General features: G+C 34.4%; 1 protein-coding gene and 1 pseudogene across 2 annotated transcripts in view; one reads left to right on the forward strand and one right to left on the reverse strand.

The window, feature by feature from the left end:
• Nucleotides 1-15008, reverse strand: part of ADGRB3 (adhesion G protein-coupled receptor B3) — a 693186-nt gene that overhangs the window by 449520 nt on the left and 228658 nt on the right. The window lies entirely within an intron of this gene.
• Nucleotides 10933-11552, forward strand: LOC105292815 (annotated as a pseudogene).

A 15008-nucleotide genomic window follows, 5' to 3' on the forward strand; every position in this document is an offset into this window, starting at 1 on the left:
CCTTCTGCACTCCTTTTTTCCAATATCTAACCACTCTCCCATGAGCTACACACATATCAATTTTCCTTGGCAAGGGTGTTAGAGGTGGCAACAGAACCACGGTGCCTGGCCCAGCAGACAGGCATTTTTATCTTTGACGATAACACTGAATCAAGTGATGACTCTGAACATTATTTCTCTTTAAAATTCTTAATGAAACATTAGATGTTCAATCTCCATCTCCAGTCTCATTCCCCCGATTCTGTCCTTTGCCCACACACTTTGTGCTTTCCAGCAGGAAAGAGGTTTGTATTTGTGAAACTTATACACCTACAAGATTTTATCTTTGTAAGTATGATTAATTAAGACAGTTTGGGTAAGTTATAGTCAATTAAAAAAAAAAAGAACTGGTTCTTGACTGAAGCAAAATTATACTCAACACTTTTTGTTTGCTTCATAAATTTAATATTGTCACTTCTGATAATTTTTCAGTTAATTACCTCCCCTCCCCCCACCCCCCTTTAATAGCTGAGAATAATCTTAGGCTGAGAAAGGAAAAGAAACATTTTCTGCCCTTCATGACAATTTTTGACCACAGTCCCAAAGTAATTTGAAATTTTCACCTGGTCTTCCCTCTATGTAGAAGGTATCAAAACACAGAGGACATTCAGAAACTATTATATATTCTTCATATATTTTTTTCCAAAACCCTATGTGATTATTGCCTGTCAGGTCAACAAGTTCTAAGATAAGTATAACTTTGAAGGATTTCTTGTACCTGAACCCTTATCCTTCTCTTGTTCATTATTAAGTGTACATATTTCTTTTAAGAGAGGCTTCCAATTCCATCAATCTTTTATATCCACAGAAAGGCTGTGCTAACATTACTTTTGGTTCTTTTCCTTATATCAGAACTTTAAGTTTCCCATATGAAAATGTTATCTACACAGATATACCACTCTTTCTTTTGCCTCATGTCCTCAGTTCCATAACTTCTTTTAATAACAAATAATTATACATTTTGTTTGTAAAAACTATTACTTTGATTCTTTATCAGTTTGTTTTTTTGTCTGCTAGTACAGATCAGTTTTGTTAACAGTAAACTGTTTCTTTAAGAATATATACATTGATATGAAATATTTTAATGCATGAGTTCTGTTCATTCCTCTTAAATAAGAGCACATAAGTACTGTATTCTTCCCCACTTATAGAATGCACTGCAGATTTACGGGGTAGCACAGACAGATCTGTTCAAGTCTACCCTCTTGATGAATTCTAGAGCCCCAGGTCCAGAAAAATGTCCTTCCTCTTCAGCATCACAACATTTTGCAAAATCCTGGAAACTAAATATGCATTCCACAGGACTTACGAAAATAAAACAAAGGAAAATGCAAGTGCAAAAAGCATTATATTTCAAGTCAGTATAATTTGCTTCAAATCCTTCAACAGGAAGTGTAATCTGTACAACATTGATTTAGAAAAAATCCCTCTCAGCAGATTCAGCAGCTTGTGAAGGCAACAGAATATTTTCTGAATTAGGGAACAAGGAGATGCCAAAGTAGAGGGTTAGGTTTATTATGCTAATGAATATGATCTGTTTCAGAAGAGGATGCCTCCTAGAATTTTTGTTTCCCATGTTTAACAAATAAGAGTAATACCACGTCAATTATTTTTTTCACTAACTCACTTTACCTATGATATCTTCATTTTGACAGTGGTTTTTTTTTCCCCAACATGATGCTTTCAATAACCTAAAAACATGCAGTTGGTTAAGGATTATCAAATGATAAATGGAATTATGTCTGATTATACAAACTGAATACTAAAATAAAAATATGTTAATTCACATAGCAACTGGATTAATAGTTGTTTGAAGTAACAAATTGAACTATCTTAACTCTTCTGATTTGAAGTGAAATGTTTATGGTAAAATTACTGGGGTATACCACATGTTCCTTAGGCTCATTTAAATTTTTGAAATCAGAATGAGTTAGTGTTTTGATGGAGCTATCTAAATAATTACTTCATCTGCATTTCACAGGCCATTAATGCAATTTTTTTCATACTAACCAATCCATCTGTGTATACAACATGAGTTCATAAGGTAATTATCTACTTTCCAACATGCCCCTTTGGGCAAAGGAGGAAGAAAAAGGAAACACACAGTCTTTTGAGGACTCATGCTATAATTTTCACCACTTGAGAGTCATCTGCTTTTTATTTTCTCAAATTCCCTACCTAGGGAGGCATACTCTAACAACGAATTAATGAAATAAACTTTGCAACTCAAATTATACAGGAATCTTTCTCCAGAATAAATATTCTGGAGTTCAACAATTATATCGGAAAAACTTCACGTAGCTCAAACAGTGTGTCTTTTTTTTTCATGTCCCAATTATTGTTCAGAATACCAAAAAAAAAAAAAAAAAACCAAAAAAAACCAAAAAAAAAAAACCCATTTGCTTTCATTCTTTAATGTGGTACATTAGCCAGAAAATACAATATTCCTATGTGGGGAAGTTTTATGATTATCTAATTTAATGGATGCTGCCTACTAAGTAATGGGTCATGGAATGACTATGGTTAATTCAATAGGAAGATGAAAGAATTAGAAAAAGATTTCAAATAAAAATCATTTTATGGTATTAGTCATAAGATTATCTATAATTTGGGGACAACTTTAGCTGGACCATTTTTTATATTTGAAGCTTATTTATGTTACTAAAATATCATTTAAAAATCACATATGTTATCTATACTTACATTATCATCACTTAAGAAATTTTATGCTTTTCAAACTGACTTCCATAGTCACCATTTGGATAAGGGACTAAGTATGCTATGAAGGAAGATATATAAGTATTTGAACAAAGTTAAAGTTAGGATTACAATCTCTTTTTAAAATCCAACTTTATTTCCCTCAGTATTTATAAAGACTATGCATCGGCATAAAAAATTAAAACATGGAATTTAACTTTTAACTTAGATTTGGAAATAAACGGCATTTCTTAAACTCATAGAGATAAAACTTGTGCTATACTAGCATAATCAGTTATACTGTTTCTTCCTTTCTTTTCTCCCTTTTCTTTTTTTATTGTTAAAACATTGATAGAGATGCAACAGGAAGCATAACAGAAAAAAAAAAAAAAAACTGGTTGTCCTGGAGAAAGGTTTTCTATTTTTCTTTATCTGTAGACATGAACCCTCATTTTAAATGCTAAGGAAAAATATTGGTTTTCATATATGTAATTATTTTCATGTTTAAATTTTAAAAGATATACCTTAGAAAAAGGTCTTTTATTTCAAAAATTTTACAATGCTGCACCATCAGATTCATTCCTAGTGAAATAAAATTTTATGAAAAATGTCATTTTATGGTTACTTAAGTAATGGAAGCAGTTTAACAGGCAAGCTGGTTTATTTCACTCATACATTGAAAGTAAACAACTATTTATCTGGGCAATAAATTGTCCTTCTCATACATTTCCAAGCAGTAACACATCTTTTTTTTTTTTCTCTATTAAACTGCCAATCTGAGAACCACAGATTTTATTTTGTTTTCTACGTGGTAATAATAATGTCTACCTTCCATTGTTATTGACAATTCCAAGAAAATACCCTGAATGAAATTTTTCCAGTACTTTCAAGGGTGTTAGAACTTCAGTGAAAGAAAAAATCAGAGGCAGGCATTAAAGGAGTACCTTAGAAATAAAATCTTCCTCTAGGTTTGAGGTTTTATAAAGTATATGTTATGTAACTTTCTTCCCCTTCAAGTACTACCCAAATTATATCTTTCAATTGATACTATCTTAGTTTCTTCTGTTTAAATGAACTATTCAAGGTATATATTATACCAATCTATTTGTATAAGTTTTTCTGAGCGTTTATTTGCTGAAATGTAGTCATTTAACAATAATACAAAATGTTTATGGAAACCTCTGTTTAGTAATTACATATTCTTTCAGCAGGCAGTGTTTTTGGTATTTGATCAACAATCAATAATTATTGCACACATACCATATGCCAGACACTCTGATAAGTATGAAAAATATAAGATACACATGATCCCTGCCCTCAGGGCATTTACAGTCTAGCGAGGGAAGCTGAGAGAAATAAACAAATCAGTACAAATTATGATCAGTGGCATAAAGGAAATAAATTGAGTGTTGAGTTATAGAATAATAAATAGGGCAACCTGGGTGATTTAGATAAAGGGGCTCAAGGAAAACTTCCCTGAGGAATAATTCTTAAACAGAGAGTGAAAGATTGAAAAGAAATGAGCACGTAAAGAACAGGAAGAAAGAGAAGGCAGTATTAGAGAAACAAGAACAGAGGCCTTGACCTGGAAAAGGATAGGCCTGTTTAGGGAACTTAGCTTACGTGGCTGGAGCTTTGGTTGGGGAGAGAAAAATTCCCTTAGCCATAATTAGTAGTTTGGATCTTATTCCCATACATTGAAGATCCACTGGAGAATTTTAAGCAGGGGAAGGATATACTCTAATTTATATTTTAGGGATGTCATTTGGTGTCTGAGTAGAAAAGTGATTGCGGTGAGACTAAAGTGTTTTAAGTCTATAATGTGGCCACTAGCCACATGTGGTATTTAAACTTAAACTATTCATTAAAATTAAACGTGATTTAAAGTTCAGTTTCTCAGAATTCGCATGTGACTGCTGACTACCATACTGAACAGCACAGGTAGAGGACATTGCCATCAGGGCAGGGACGTTCTCCTAGTCAGTGCTGCTCGGGAACCTCTTCTTGGTCTCCTTTCTTCAGTTCCTCTACCTTTCCACAGACTCTGCTGACTGCAAGATCACTCTTGGCTTCTTCATCCTCATTCCTCACTTCCCCATCTCTTCTACTTCTATGCCTTCCTTCCCCATCGGCACTTCCTTTTCTTTTCCTCTGGTCCAGGCACAGATTTCCAGCAATCTGGCAACTTAAATTCAAGATGTCTACAAATACATTTCTTTTCCATGACCATTTACTCATTCCGACCTCTCTTATTTTTCCTTTCTTTTCTTTTCTTTCTTTCTTTTTGTTTTATTAATAGCACTACCAATCTCTTAGTCACCAGCTTTAAGTCACCTACACTCCTTTCTCACTCAGGCAGGTATGCAATCAGTTGCTTAATCACAGATAATCTACCTTCATAACATCTCTTACATACTTTTAATTTCCAATAGGTTATTATTAAAATAACAATATTTTTACTGTCTAGGTTACTGTTATAATTTCCCTGATAAATTCATTCCAAATCAACAATGGTAGATTAATCTTTTTAAATTAAATTTCAACCAACATTTTCAAAGATACACATTACTCAAAGATACATACCACTTTCCCAGTACTGCTATAAAAATAATGTTGGATTTCGAATTTTACTGTTGCCTACTCTTTTTCATAGCTTGTTTGCTGTTCCAGAAAACTGTCTCACATATTTCACTCTCTTTGTTTATGCTTTTCTCTTTCTATCTGCTAAACATCTCATCTCTATTTTATGGACTTTTATGGACTTTATGATTATCCAACCTCTCCTTCATATAAGACCCATCATAAATGCCACTTGCTTTATGAAGTTGTTCTTTAAATTAAAAACTTGGTATTTTCTGATTAATTCCTGGTACAATTTTTAAATGTCTTTTATTTCTTGAGTTTACAATTTTTGATCCTGTATCACAGAGTTTATTAGTCTTATATCTTATAATCTCTAAAAACGATAGTGTATGCATATTTATATCCCAGCCAGCATCTAGCAAAATTATTTAACCAGAATATACAAATATTCCTAAATTCATTACGGATTTCATTACAGCCATAAAGAAATATCCTGCCTTGATTGATCTAGCTATCAAAATAAGTCTAATATCCTTATAAAGATTTCTCAAGACTGATACAACAATTTTCTTTTAAAAAGTTTGGGAGTGAGAACTGAAGTCTTCAGTCACTTTGGAGTCACTCAGATGGATTGTTCTTATCTGTGAAAAAGAGCATAAAATGTTCTGTTTTGTCAGCGCAAAAGTATTTGCTAAAGATAAATTGAATATCGCATGTGAATATCTCAAGTGATTGTACTTACCTGTAAGTCAACCTTGCCAATTTTCAAATTCTTTAGCCCAAGATGAATGCCTGGGAATGTAAAGGTCATGATTTGCTCTTGGATACATAGCACAGTTCTCTTGATGGGCGGCACACACAGTGAAAAACAAATAGGCTAACATCTTTACATGTCTTATTGTTTCCTTAGGACTTTATCAAAAGAAGGGATTTTAAGAAGAAAATAACTTCACCATTTAAATCATAAAATGTATATAAAAATCTCACTGAATTTTTATTATTTGCATATATTTTTGGAGAAACTGCTTTAAATATTCTGAATTTCATAACTAGTTGATGGTCACATATAGAGTTTTATAACAGTACTTAATATTTATATCTACATATAAATTTAATATTATTTATATATAACTAAATTTATAAAATATATATGTAGATATAAAGAAATATGGAAATTGTACTTCATAATTCTGGGTTAATCTGCAAATGCTAATGACAAGTTCCATGCTCCATGACAAGGTCATTGCTGCTCATTTAGATATCAGGAATAGTTATTTGATATCAGCCTAGAGCAACAAACAGCATATAGTCTAAAATATGGATATCATATACAACTGATTCCATCAGGTGCCACTATATATGGTCGCAGTTTTGAGGTAATTAGCCATCAATAAAAATCTAGGAACCGGATGTGGATCTAACTTCTGGAAGAGTTATTGTTCTAAGATGCTACTTGTTATTGTTATTGTTATTATAATTTAAATCATGGAAATCAAGATGCTGAGCTAAATTGAATTCTCAATTTCAATATTTGGATAAACAAAACAACATTAATTTATTTAGCCTATATATTTCATTAGTCACAAGTTAAAACATTTTTGTTAAAATTTATACACAAATTATATTGTTATCCCACTATTCTATCTATCCTAACTGATTTATCTTTCCCCTGACATCTACCTCAACCAGCCTTAATCTTTCAGTCATTTCTAACATTAAAAAAAGAAAATGGGGTATCTGAAAGCATATACAGTAATGAACATAAATTTTATGTTTCGTACTTTCTATTCATTTGGGCCAGTTAATGAATTTGATGTTATCTGTGAAACAATAATTCAATAAGAAAATGAAGATGTAATGTAGGTCCCAAATAATCCTCGGACATGTTAGTCCTGAGATGTCATAAGTGCTCCTTTCAGGCCATTCAAATTCTCCCAGTTTTTCAAGATCCCAAAAGAACTCCCTGACCACTGAGGGCCTCTGACCAATCACTTGCTGCTCAGTTGATTAAATAATTACACATGACTTGCTTATTATAGTTCCTCTATTATTGTTCTGAATTGTTATTTAAATGTTTATGATTAACTTTTCATGTATTTGTGCATTTTCTACCCAATGAGATTATAGACTATCTGAGACTGGGCACTGTGTTTTAAATCTGTGATTTTCAAGTTGTGAGATGAGTACTCCTAAAAAGATACATGAAGCCTTTTAAGAAACATTTTCAGATGTTCAAAGTCCATGTGTACTCTTGCCTGATATTATCTCCTTGAGAATCCAGCCTTTTTAAAAAGGTAAGTCTTTATAAAACAAATGAAAACAAACCCAAACTTCTCACCCACCCAAAATCTCATCTGTTATACATTGTACATATCTCCCTTCCATACATACCCCTCTCTGTGTCACTTTCAAATTGTCACTGTATTTAAAATAAAAGCCCTTCTCTGGCCTCAGCCTTCCCATGATGTACTTTCTTCCTTCTCACTCCAGCCTCATCTCAGATCACATCCTGGACCCCTGGGTGATTTCATACCTCAGGGCTTTTCTATGGACTCTTTCTTCTGTCTGGAATACTGATCCTGATTCACTCTTCACCTGGCTGCTGCTTTCTCACTCCTCAGGTTTCAGTTTAAGCTCTTATTCTGTCATAGAGACAAGTCTCGACTCTCAATCTAATTTAGTTTCGTCCTATTATTGCCTCCCCTGACACTTCCATGACATCTTTGCAAAACTTATCACAATTTCTACTTGGCTACTTATTTGCATGATAACGTAATGTTTGTTTCCTCCTAGACCCTGAGCCCCACAGTGCTGGAACTGTATCTGTTTTGTCCACTGCTTTAACTCTGTGACTAGCAAGGTGCCTGGCATGAAGGAAGAACTCAGAAAGTATTTGTTGAGTAAGTGAAAGAGTATAGCAAAATCTATATTTATTCTAAAAAGTAATTCTATTTAAGACTTACATAAACTTTGAAGACCGTGGAAATTAAAGTAGTGATCTCATTGAACAGATGGAGGGGTAGCTTGAGCCCCACATTTAGTGAGGAAAAAAGCAGGGACTAAAAATTAAGCACTTTGAGTTCCAGTCACATTTTCTTTAATTCTGCCATTCTTATTCAGAATAGATCATTAAACAAATATCCATTGACAGAACACCAATACAAGCAGTATGCTTATCTTGTTTGAGTTCGAGCCTCATTAATTCTAATTTAATTAAATAAATGAGATGTCTACAGTTTTAAAGCCATCTTTCCTCAGTATTTCCATCTGTATACTATGATGGTTCTTCAGAAAAGCAACTTAGTAAGTATATCAGAAAAACAGATTATAAAATCTCTAATTTCTTTAACTTTAATAATTTTAAAAGAGGTTTGATCTTCCTTTTAATTATCTTCCTTAAAAAAGATAAAAATTATAACATGGTAAATTAAGAATTACTGATAATAAAATACTTAAGAAAATTAATTCCTCTTGTGTGCCTTTATATATGAGCAGTTTCATAGATTACCTCAGAAAGACAAATTTGAGAGCTTCAAGTCAAGACAGTGAAGTAGAAAAATGCTATGCTCATCTCCTTCCATGACTACATTAAAATTACAACTAAACTACAGAACAATCATAACTGAGACTCTCCTAAGGTCTAACTGAATGGAAGTCCTAAAACTAAGGACATACAAAAGAATTCATCTTGACACTGGCAAGAGGGGTGGAGATTCAGAATGGGCGGGCTCCACACCATGTGGCAATTAAAAATTGGGAGGGCAATCTCAGCTGCAGAGATCCCCCTTGAGGAGTGATGGATCTCTGCCCTAAACCAGGCTCCCCAGCCCGGGGTTCCAGTGCTGAGAAGAGAAGTCCCCATAACCTCTGGCTGTGAGAACCAGCAAAGATTGTGGCCGAGTGAGATGGAGGGCTGGGGGAGTTGCAGACATTTCTATTAAAGGGTGTATGCCCAGACTTACTCACTGATAGACTCACTCACTCTGAGCTCCAGCAGTGGAGCAACAGCTTGATAGGCACCAGGAATATATGGAGAGGAACTAAATTGTCTGGTTTCAAGGCCAGGGCTGGAGGGGCAGCTTTCTCCCAGACAGAAGTGCTGGCAGAGGTCACTCTTCCTTTGTTGAGCCCTTCCCCAATCCAGTGTACAAATGAAGCAGGGCGCCATATCTGAGTCTCCATCGACCTGCCTAACATTATTTACCAAGTCCTGGTGATTCCCTGAGACCCCACCCCAGCCAACTGGCAGGTCCATCCAAGCCACTTCCAGTGGCTTTTCCAGACACCAGAGCACCACCCAACCACCTCCACAATGACACGCCCAAAGGGCAGACTGGGCAAGCACTAGAGCCCTGCTAAAGCAAATGCTGTTCCACATGGTCATTCCCTACACAATAGCTCCTCCACTGCAGTCACAGACAGTTCTCATGATTAATCAGCCCAAGGGTCAAACTCTCCCATTGACATGATAACAGCAATCAAGGCTCAATTACAACAGGAAAGTACATACAACTCACACAAGGGACACACCTAAAGTATCTGGCCCAAGTGACCAGGGAGACTAAGCCACTGGACCCCACAGAACGAATACTACATAAGACTGGAAGATGTAGCAGATCCTCCTAAATCACAGAAACAAAAACAGGAAGATAGCTAAAATGGAGAGACAAAGAAACATGGCCCAAATGAAAGAACAGAACAAAGTTCCAGAAGAACTTAAAAAAAAAAAAAAAAATGGGGACAAGCAATCTACCAGATACAGAATTCAAAACACTGGTTATAAGGATGCTCCATGATCTCAGTGAGAACTTCAATGAAGAGATAAAATCATAAAAATGGAGATAGAAAACAAAAAAGAACCAGTCAGAAATGAAAAATATAACAAATGAAATGAAGAATACATTAGAGGGAATCAAAAGATTAGATGAAGCAGAGGATCAAATCAGCAGTTTGGAAAAGAAGGTAACTGAAAACACCCAAGCAGAATAGCAAAAAGAAAAAAAAAAATCCAAAAAAATTGAGGACAGATTAAGGAACCTCAGGGACAACATCAAGTGTACTAACATTGATATCATCAGAGTATCAGAAGCAGAAGAGAAAGAGCAAGGAATTGAAAACCGATTTCAAGAAATAATAACAAAAAACTTCCCTAATCTGGCAAAGGAAATAGACATATAAGCCTAGGAAGCATATAGCATCCCAAAGAAAATGAACCCAAACAGGCCCACACCAAGACACATCATAATTAAAATGCCAAATGTTAAAGACAAGAGAGAATCTTAAAAGTAGCAAGAGAAAAGCAATTAGTTACCTGATTTCTCAACAGGAACTTTGCAGGCCAGAAAATATTGGTATGAAATATTCACACTGATGAAAAGCAAGGACCTAAACCAAAATTATTCTAGAATTGAAGCTAGCAAAACTGTTATTTAGAACTGAAAGGGAGCTAAATAGCTTCCCAGACAAGAAAAAGCTAAAGGAGTTCATCATCTCCAAATCAGTATTACAAGAAATACTAAGGAGACTTCTTTAAGAAGAAGAAGGAAAAAGATATCCAAAATATAAGAGCGACCACAGTCAGTGCTGTGCTGAGCCAGGCCCCTATGGGGAAAAATCACACTGCAGCTCATAGCCATGCTGGAGAACATCACTAACCTACAGCCTATGAGGGAGGGCTTCCGGTGGTACTTAAAGATGAAATGTGGCAGCTGCGGTGAGATTTCAGAGAAGTGGCAATATATTTGGCTGATGGACAATGTGGCACTAAGGGAGGTCCTGGCAATGCCTCCATGTCCAGAAGTGCAAGCTGTGCACAAAGGAAAACTCCATCAAGATTCCAAGCAGTACCATCAAATATTACAATGCTAAAGACAATGAGAAGTTCAAGATGATAGTAGATTTTGAATGTCAGAGCCCTGAACCAGTTGATTTCCTGCCCCATATGAGGAAAGGACTTCAGAGATTTTGCAACTTGCCCAGAATTAGTAAGCCATGAAACTAAAATTTGAACCTAGGTCTATCTGACTCCAGAGCCAATGCTCACTCTACTTTATTGGTGCAGCATTTTTAACTCACAACAAGCCTGTGAGGCTGGGATTGCTGCTGAGTGTATGGAATTGGGGACAATCTTTAGTGACATTAATCTGCAGGGGAAGGACTGGACTGACTATGACAAAAAGGCTCAGGAGTCTATGGGAATCTATGAGGTCACCTACCAGTTTCTGAAGGGCTGACCTTTCTTCCTGCATGCTTGCTTCTAAGAACTTGAGAACAGACAACATGGCCAAAGCAGCAGAGCCTACTCATCCCTGACAGCTGTCCAAGCCCTCGCAGTCTACATGCTAGGCTCTGTCACAGCTTCTCAAGCCCCACCAATATAGCATTTGAGTTATAAAAAGAATGTATATATACACACACACACATACATACACACGCACATATGAATAGTAAAATGGCAATAAATACATATCTATCAATAATTACTTAAATGTAAATGGATTAAATGTTCCAACTGAAAGACATAGGATGGCTATATGGATAAGAAAACAAGACTCTAACATATACTGCCTACAACAGACTCACTTTAGATCAAAAGACACACACAGACTGAAAGTAAAGGGATAGAAAAAGATATTTCATGAAAGTAGAAACAAAAAAAAAAGCTGGGGTATCAATTTTTATACCAGACAAAATAGACTTTAAAACAAAAGCTATAACAAGGGACAAAGAAGGGCCCAGAAACCCCACTTTTGGATATTTATCCAGAGATACCCAAAACACCACTTCAAAGGGACATGTGCATCCATATGTTCATTGCAGCATTATTTACAATAGCCAAGATATGGAGAAAACCTGGGTGTCCATCAATGGATGAGTGAAGATAGAAAAGGTGGTACATATATACAGTGAAACATTACTCAGTAATAAAAAAGAATGAAATCTTGTCATCTGCAATAACATGGATGGACCTAGAGGATATTGTGCTGAGTAGAGTAAGTCAAATAGAGAAAGACAAATGCCATGTGATTTCACTTACATGTGAAGTCTAAAGAACAAAAATGAACGAACAAAACAGAAACACACTTGTAGATACAGAGAACATTTTCATGGTTGCCAGATGGATAGGGGGTTGGTAGGACGGGTGAAAAAGGAGAAGGAATAAAGAAGTACAAATTGATGTTTACATAATATTTATAGGGAGGTAAAACTGTAGCATAAGGAATACAGTCAATGATATTGTAATAACTGTGTGGTGTCAGATGGTACTAGATTTATTGGGGTGATCATAAGTCATATAAATGTCTAAACACTATGTTGTACACTTAAAACTAATGTAATGTTATGTCAATTATAATTGAAAATAAAAAAATTATTTAAAAAATAAAATAAAATTATATAACGTAATTTTTAAAAAGTACAAATTTGTAGTTACAAAATAATCATGATGATGTAAAATACAGCATTTGGAATATAGTCAATAATATTGTAATAACTATGCATTGTGTCATCTGGATACAAAATTTATCAGGGTGATCACTTCATATGGTGTATTAATGTCTAATCACTATGTTGTACATCTGAAACTAATATGATATTGTATGTAAACTGTAATTGAAAAAATATTATAAAAAGACAAATTTACCATTATGAACATTTTCTTGCTCTGTAGGATAGTTTCTAACATCTGACTTATAAAATCAGTAATAGAAGTGGCAGCTAATGAGATTCGGCACTTACCAAATTGGTCTTCCAGGGAAATAAACATTAGGGACCTCTTTAGTGTCACATTTCAAAAATTCTTTTTTAGGTGTTATATAAACTTGTTTATACTAAAAGCAGAGAAGAGGAGAAACTATATTAGCATAGGTAATGCCAGAAATAATCTGTATAAACTACCATCGCTGAGGTTTTGTAAGTCACAAGATAAGGGAGAAGTCTATGAGCGACTAAGAAGAGAGTAGGCCCATCCAGAGTAAATTTTAATTTAGAGGGAGAATTACATAGAATATGATCACAGAATAGAGTGAAATGATGCTATGAGAACAAAGCATATAATTCTTTTAAGACCTTTAAAATAATATTTTTCAAAAATCACAACATAGCCTTATCATTCCACTGTATGTTTAGCACAATAAATGGAAATCTGCAGCACCTGGGTTTAGTATCCTGTGGTTTAAGTATAATAACTATTATACTGTGGTTTAAAGTATAATAACTATTATTTGTATGCAAACTACATTCATTACCAATATTGAATCACTACTTCAAAAGATTTTTTGAAATATCTCGAGATTCTGCAATCTAAATATATTTTTTCTTTGTGGTAATAGAGCAATTACTGATAATATCCATGATTTTCTGTGGAAATAAGATCCATATTATGTCCCAGGTTTAGAAAAAGCATTAGAGGAATATTTATGAAATTAATGGGAATGTAACATTTCTAAGTCAAAGTCAAATAACCTTCAAGAGAACATTAAATATTGCTATTGGGTCTAGTTTACCAACACCTCAAAGGATACAATAATGTACAAAAGAGAATTCATATATTTCACACAAGCAATTAGGAATGGATTATTATAATCACAGATCTGTGTACAGAAAATCTAGATGTAACTCTCCTAATAATAAAAACTACAATTATGATAATACTAAAATATACATCAAATATTTTGTTAAATTCAGTATGGAACTGATGAATATGATAATCATTTTTACTATTTTAAATGGAAAGACAAACATAAAGGAAACAAAACCATATTTTTTTCATTTATTGAAAAAGCTAATTAAATCTAGCTATTAAAAGAGATCTACCTTCTCAAACACTAATCAAAATGTTCCAAAGTAAACTCTAATCTGATATCTGAAACTAAATTCCCATAACCATTTCTTCATGACTGACTCTTTTTGGCCCCTGTAATGTTGCCTTAATAATAGGATTTGTGTCATGACATACCCTAATGCCTACACATACTAAATGGAAAGCAACATGAAGAGAAGAAATATGTCTTAGTCATCTTTGTGTTGCATAGAATAGCACCTTGCACACCTATACTCACTCTGGAAATATATACTGAACTGAACATAGTTCACCCAGTGAACATACACTAAGTACCTACTATGTGCCAGCATTGTGCTAAGCATTAAACAAAGCAAATACTATCCTCTCTCTCATGGAGATAGATGCTTGAAAGCTTGATTGCCATAAATAATATAAGCTAAGTGCTCTGATACTTGAAAAGAGGCTTCCATGGAATGTTGGAAGTGCACCATTAGGCAGTCAAGGAAGCTTTTCTGCAGGAAGACATTTATGCAAAGTGAGCCCTAACAAATGAGAAAGATCTAGGCAGGTAAAGCTGGGGTGCTTTGTAAAAATATCACAATGTATTAGTAGAACTAAAAGAAATGCAAAGTAATAAGAAATGAGCATGGAGAGGAAAAGATCTCAGATGAGGCTGGAAGAATGTTACTGGATAAAATCATACTGTCTTGTAGCACGTACTAAGAAACCTGTCCTAAGAACAAGGGGGCAGATATTGAAGACTGAAAAGTAGAAGATGGACATAATAAGTAGGTTGGCTTTTAAGAGAGATAACCCTGTAACATAAAGAAAAGATGGTATTGAGGAAAGATTTGTGTTTTATCAGTCACAAAATTGTGGATTTGACACTAAATATGTAAAAAAAAAA

This window comes from Pteropus vampyrus, unplaced genomic scaffold (assembly GCF_000151845.1).
Source record: "Pteropus vampyrus isolate Shadow unplaced genomic scaffold, Pvam_2.0 Scaffold64, whole genome shotgun sequence".
Lineage (NCBI taxonomy): Eukaryota > Metazoa > Chordata > Mammalia > Chiroptera > Pteropodidae > Pteropus > Pteropus vampyrus.